Raw genomic sequence first — 7,257 nt, 5'->3', positions numbered from 1 at the left:
GTGGGGGAAGTCTCTCTATTACATCGACTTTAGCTCGATCAACCTCTATGCCCTTTTCTAAAATGCGATGACCCAAAACAATACCTTCTTTCACCATGAAATGACATTTTTCCCAATTCAGTACTAAATTGCAGTCTTCACATCTCTTAAGGACCTCAGACAAATTTTTCAAACACCGCTTGAATGAATCACCAACCACAGAAAAATCCTTCATAAAAACTTCTATAGTATCTTCCACTATGTCGGAAAATGTCGACATCATACATCTCTGAAATGTGGCGGGTGCATTACACAACCTAAATGACATTCTTTTGAACACAAAGGTCCCATATGGACAAGTAAAAGTGGCTTTCTCTTGATCTTCTGGTGCAATAAAAATCTAATTATACCCAGAATATCGATCAAGAAAACAGTACCACCCTTTTTCGGCAAGTCTATCCAACATCTGATCCATGAAGGGCATAGGAAAGTGGTCTTTTTCAGTCCATGAATTTAATTTGCGGTAATCCATACACACCCTCCATCCAGTAACTAGTCTCATTGGAACAAGTTCATCTTTTTCGTTGGGGACCACAATCATTCCCTCTTTCTTAGGTACACACTGAACAGGGCATACCCAACTACTATCGGCGATCGGATAGATTACTCTAGCATCCAACCACTTAATGATTTCCTTCTTTACGACCTCTTGCATAGGAGGATTTAAGCGTCTCTGGTTCTCAATACTTGGCTTATGATTAGGCATGAGTTGGATTTTATGAGAGCAAATACCAGGAGGGATCCTAATAATGTCCGCAATAGTCCACCCAATAGCTCTTTTGAACCTTTTTAGCACTTTCACCAAACTCTCAACTTGTTGTTCATTCAGGTCTGATGCAATGATTACCGGCAAAGTGTCACCATTTCCTAAGAATTCATACCTGAGATGAGGTGGGAGAGCTTTTAGTTCTAACTTTGGAGCCTCTTCTATAGATGGTTTCGCGGGTGGGGACTCGCGATTCGTCATATCTAACTCATATTTCTTCGGTTTAAACCGAACATCACCTTGATCAAGATCCACGACTAATGACTCATACTCTTCAATGCAATCACTATCAAAATTCATTATCACTGCCTCTAATGCTTCCACACCTAGACGTTCTTCTATTTGTGTCTCAGATGTCTCACCAATGTTGTAGGATATAGCAGATACCATTGGAGCTCACCACTCTGCCTCATGGACCTAAAAATGTTAAAGGTCACTTCCTCATTGTTCAACCGAAATTTCATCTGCCCCTTCTCCATATTAACTAAGGCTCTACCTGTAGCAAGGAAGGACCTCCCAAGAATAATAGGCATTTCAAAATTGACTTCGTAATCAAGAATAACAAAATCTGCTGGAAATATGAATGACTCCACTTTTACTAGGACATCATGGAGTATCCCTATAGGCCTTTTCACTGTTTGATCAACCATTAGTAGCTGCATCACATTGGGCTTTGGGTCACCCAAACCCAACTTCTTGTAAATCGAGAGGGGCATGAGATTTATGCTTGCCCCCAGACTACATAATGCTTTCGCAAAATGTAATAGCCCGATTGTACAAGGAATAGTGAACGCACCCGGATCTTCTTTCTTTTGTACCAGAGATCTTGTAGCAATAGCACTACAGTGCTGCATTCTATCATCATCCTCAAAAGTGACCGATCTTTTCTTTGTAACCAGATCATTCATAAACTTGGCGTAACCGGGCATTTGTTCTAAAGCTTCTACCAAAGGGACATTGATAGAAAGTTGTTTCAACATTGTTATAAAACGCCGATATTTACCATCCTCGGTCTTTTTCAATAATCTTTGAGGAAATGGGGGTGGTGGCCTAGGCATGGGAGTTACCTTTTCAGGCACTTCAACATCTTTTGTAGTGTTATCCTCTACTTCACCATTAATATCTACCACATTATCAGTATCTTTTGTCACCTTTTTCTCATTATTTGGCATAGGTGGGTCAATGGTCTGCTTGCCACCGAGAGTAGTGATTGCCATACAATGTCCATCATTTTTCAGATTTTGGACAATGTTGCTAGGAAGAGTGCCCGGTTGCCGTGTGTTCACAGTCGCATATAATTGGGCCAATTGTAACTCAAGTTGCTTAATCGATATTGCATGTGTATCGACTTTTTGCCCAATACCCGCTAAATCATTCCTCAACTCTTTATTGTGCTCATCACTAGCATCGAACCTCCTCATTATTTTATGCAACATATCCTCAACTCGCGCCATACTACCTCCACCATCCCTAGGAGTAACTTCACGATTTTGAGGAGGAACATAGGTCTCATTCCTGTCATTTCTATAACAATAGTTACCCCTGTTGAAGTTGTTGTCGCAGTTGTAGTTTCCATCTCGGACATAATGACCCTCACGGTTGTAGTTACCATAGTTCCGACCTTGGTTCCCCTGACCTTGGAGTCAATTCTACTGATTAGAGACTTGGGCACTTGGTCGGAAACCCCCCGTATGCTTATTTACCGCATAGGAATCCTTCTCTTAATAACACTCATCATTTTTTGGCGGTGGTTTCTACAAGTAGTTGACTGCATTTATATTTTCTGCACCCCCAGTGACAAGTTTTAGTACCAACACAAGCTCAGTTCTCATCTGAGCCATTTCTTCACGAATCTCATCTGTGGCTGGGTTGTGAGTGGACTGTACTGCAAAGGTATTTCTCCCGGTATCTGACTTCCTAGTACTCCAAGCTTTATTATTCCGGGAGATTTTCTCTAATTTTTCAGCAATCTCAGCATAAGGACACTCCCCATAAGATCCACCTGCTATAGTGTCCAACACTGCTTTATTATTATCATCATGTCACCGATAGAAGTATTCCTTCAGTGACTCATTATCTATACGGTGATTTGGGACGCTTCTCAAGAACGAGGTGAATCTATCCGAAGAACTACTAACTGACTCTCCTGGTAGTGCCACAAAGTTGTTCACTCTGTCTTAGTGGTTTAGTTTCTTGGAGAACGGATAGTAGCGTGCTAACAAAACATCCCTTAGTTGGTTCCAAGTGAAAATTGAGTTTTAAGGGAGCTCAGTGAACCATATAGCAGCCTTTCCCGTCAGTGAGAGAGGAAACACTCTAAGTCCTATTACATCCAAGTCCAAGTCAGGCCTCCCTAAACAACTTTTACACACTGCCCTTAACTTAGCTATATGTATGTGGATCCTCAGAAGGTAGCCCTAATAATAAACCTCCGGTAGTGAGCATTTGCTTCAGGCTACTAGTTACTATGAAGGTGTGGCCTGGTGGTAGAGGAGGCAAGACAAGTGACCCATCGGAGTCTGCTATGTTGTCATAGCCTCTGTAGTATGCTTGGGGCTGTGGAGCGGGATTTTGTCCCCTCTGTTGGTGTTTACCCGGAGCATCGGGTAACAATTGACTATGAACATCAACAGGAGCTGGGATGTTCTGGTTTGGACCATCATCATTAATTCCCAAGTTTCTATTCATGTTGCGTAATATACACTCTAATTCGTGATCATAGGGAAACAAGGGTTCTCTTCCTCTCCATGTATTTGGCATACAAGGAGGGTGGTTCTGCACGAATCGAAAATAATAAAACAAAGTAAAATCAAGAAAATATCAACTAAACTATTGTAATAAGTTTAAGTTAATCTAAAAGGTACTTTCCCCGGCATCGGCGCCAAAATTTGATACGCTCAAACTTACTTTTCAAATAAGAAGTAAAGCGGTCGTGTCAAGTAAATAACCCAACTAGTGAGGTCGGGATCGTTCCCACGAGGAAAATAGTTTAGACTTTACTTCAATCTATTATTACTATTGTTCAGTCAATTACTTCCTTGGAAATCATAAAATGATAAAAAGGGGGGTTTCTATTCCTAAATGAATGAAAATAACTAGCGAAATAAAATGAGACAAAAGAAACGCACTCTTGACATCCATTTGATGCAGCTTGAATCCCATGAATGCTGTAAAAGCTATTAGAATTCTGATAGCCTCCATCCTTGCAACAGGAGCAAAAGTTTCATCATAGTCTATTCCGTCCTCCTGATTGTATCCTTGAACAACTAATCTGGATTTGTTTCTTGTAATCGCACCATTTTCATCAAACTTGTTTTTGAAAACCCATCTGGTTCCTATCACTGTTCTGCCAACAGGTCGAGGAACCAGGTACCACACATTACTTCTTTCAAACTAATGAACTTCTTCTTGCATTGAATTGATCCAATCTGCATCACCTAATGTTTCTTTCACATTCTTAGGCTCAATAGATGATATAAACGTTGAAAATGCAACTAGATTCCTTGTTTTTGATATAGTGTGAATCCCATAATTTAAGGGTGAGATAAGATTATCAAGTGGATGTGATGAACTATGTGTCCACCGTGGTCTCAAAGTCGACTGGTTCAGCTGATCACTATGCTCTTCTTCTTCAAGGAACTCATCATTTTCTGGAGAGTTTGAGGTATTCTGACTGGAGTTCAGAATGGTACCAGGTACCTCATCACATTTTTCAACTTCATCAGTCTTTCAGATAGACTATGATTATCATTATGATTGTCATTCCTCAACTGATCATTTGTACTAGCTTCACTTCCTTCAATTTTTAGTGAATTAAACAGCTTAATCAACTCATCTTCATCATTTGATGCATTACTTTTCAAATTTCCATCTTCCTCAAATACAACATGAATACGTTCTTAAATACATTGAGTTCTTTTTTTGAAGACTTTGCATGCTTTACTTGATGAAGAGTATCCAACAAACACTCTTTCATCACTTCTAGGATCAAATTTTCTTAGATCATCTTTTCCATTGTTCAACACAAAACATTTGCAACCAAATTTGCTAAGATAACTCAACATAGGTTTTCTATTGTTGAGAAACTCATAGGGAGTCTTATACAATAAAGACCTTATCAGACATCTGTTAGTAACATGACATGCTGTGTTGACGTCTTTAGCCCAGAAACTTTGAGGAAGATTTGAATCAATAATCATGGTCCTTGCAATGTTTACCAAGGTTCTGTTTTTCCTTTCCACTACTCCATTTTGTTGAGGAGTTCTTGGAGCAGAAAAATTGTGACTAATACCATTTTTCATGGAGAATTGATCAAGTTTTGAGTTTTCAAACTCAATTCCATGATCATACCTAATTCCAACAATCACTTGATTCAACTTGGTTTGAATCATTTTGAAAAACACTAACAATTCTTCAAGTGTTTCTGCTTTTGATCTTAGGAATCTTGTCCATGTGTACCTTGAGTAGTCATCAACTATCACCAGAATGTATTTCTTTCCATTTCTACTTTGAACCTTCAAAGGTCCACATAAATCCATGAGTAGCAGCTCAAGTACTCTTGATGATGTTACTTGCTTCTTTGACTTGAAGGATGATCTGATTTGTTTTCCTTTAACACACGCTTCACAAATTTTGTCTTCACAAAATTTTAACTCTCGAAAACCTAGGACTAGGTCCTTAGAAATCAGTTTATTCAATAAAGATGAGCTCACATGCCCTAGTCTACGATGCCACAGATTAGCATTTTCTTTTGAGCACTAAGACATGTCAGATCATCTCCATGAGTCATTTCTAAGTTAGCCAGTTACATGTTTTTACTTCTAAAGGCATTAAGAATCACTTTCTTTGTAGTTAGATTAACTACAGTGCACTTCTCAGAAGTAAACTTCACTTCATTTCCCTAATCACAAATTTGAGATACACTCAAAAGACTATACTTCAATCCACTGACATGATACACATTATCAATTGATTCTCCGAGTGATTTTCCCACGTTACCAACTCCTAAAATATACCCCTTCTTTCCATCACCAAAAGAGACACCTCCTCCCTGAAGTGTCTTGAGTGAGAGGAAATTTTTGATATCACCAGTCATATGTTTTGAGCATCCAATGTTCATATACCAATATTGATTGCTGCTCCTCTCACTCACCTGCAGTAAGAATCACTTGTTAGGCTTGGGAACCCATTTCAATTTGAGTTCCCAGAAGGCAGACAAGGGAGTGATCAGATTGTTTCTAGTCCAATAGGGTAGTTTTGGATTCTTTTTGACAAATGATTTTGGAGCAGAATCAGATCCAATCTTTGAAAACCTTTTAGTTGAGAATTGTTTTGTGGGACCAGGTCTCTCTTTTGATACTCTTTGCTTCTCTGTATACTTAGAGAGTCTTTCATAAGACTTTTTCCAAGCAGTACACTCTTCTTTTAAATGCTCATTTTTACCACAATGAAGGCATAACAAATTGTCAGACACAAAAACATATTTGTTATGAGGATTAAAAGAAGGAGTAATATTCAAACTTCCTAGACCTTTCTTATTGAAATTACTCTGATTTGTTACATTAGACAGCAACTTAGCAGATTTTTTTGTCCACGTAAGATATTTTTCAAGTTCATCTTTAAGTTTGACAATATCTCTTTCTAAGTTGTTTCTCTTCTCAAAGCCAACCCAAGATTTGTCTCAGAGGTTTTCAGTTTTTCTTCAATTTCAACTTGTAAACCATTAGACCTTCCCTTTTGCTTTTTCAGCTTGTTCATTTATCTGATGCAACTATTTTTTAAGTTCAGTCTTGTCAGATTCCAGAGAAGCCATTTTATCTTCTATTTTCAACATTTTCTCTTCCATTTTATCTTTGTTTTCATTTAAACTATCAAGCTCAACATTCATAATGTCTCTTTAAGAAGTTAATTCAATTACTGAATCAATCATAGCATTTGCTAATGTTCTCAATTGTTTAAGAGAATAAGTATTCAAATCATGTTTCATATCAAAAAGAGTTACCTTGTCCTCCTCTTCTTCATTTTCTGAATGAGCCAAGAAAGCAAACATATCATTGAATATGGTTTCTCTTCATGAACCACCACCATTGACACATCATTTGGTTCATCAGGATCTTCAAAGTCACTTGAGGTGTCTCCCCATGCAATAAGAGCCTTTTTGACCATATAATCAGCAGTAGTTTTTCGATCATTTTTATTGAGTACCAGCTCCCTTCTCTTCTCTTTATCACTTCTTGATTTTTGATATTCTTTGTTTTCAGCCTTGAGTAAAGGACAATCTCTTATAAAGTTCCCATCTTTTCCACACTTGTAACATGTATCATTTTGAGTGGCAGTTTAAGGAACAATTGCTCCCCTTTTAAAACCTTTGTTCTTTCTCACAATCTTCTGAAATCTATTGATGAGATAAGCCATATCATTATCATTGGAGTCCTCTTTAGATTTGTATTTCA

This window comes from Solanum lycopersicum, chromosome 6 (assembly GCF_036512215.1).
Source record: "Solanum lycopersicum chromosome 6, SLM_r2.1".
Classification (NCBI taxonomy): domain Eukaryota; kingdom Viridiplantae; phylum Streptophyta; class Magnoliopsida; order Solanales; family Solanaceae; genus Solanum; species Solanum lycopersicum.
This window is presented reverse-complemented; position numbering follows the sequence as displayed.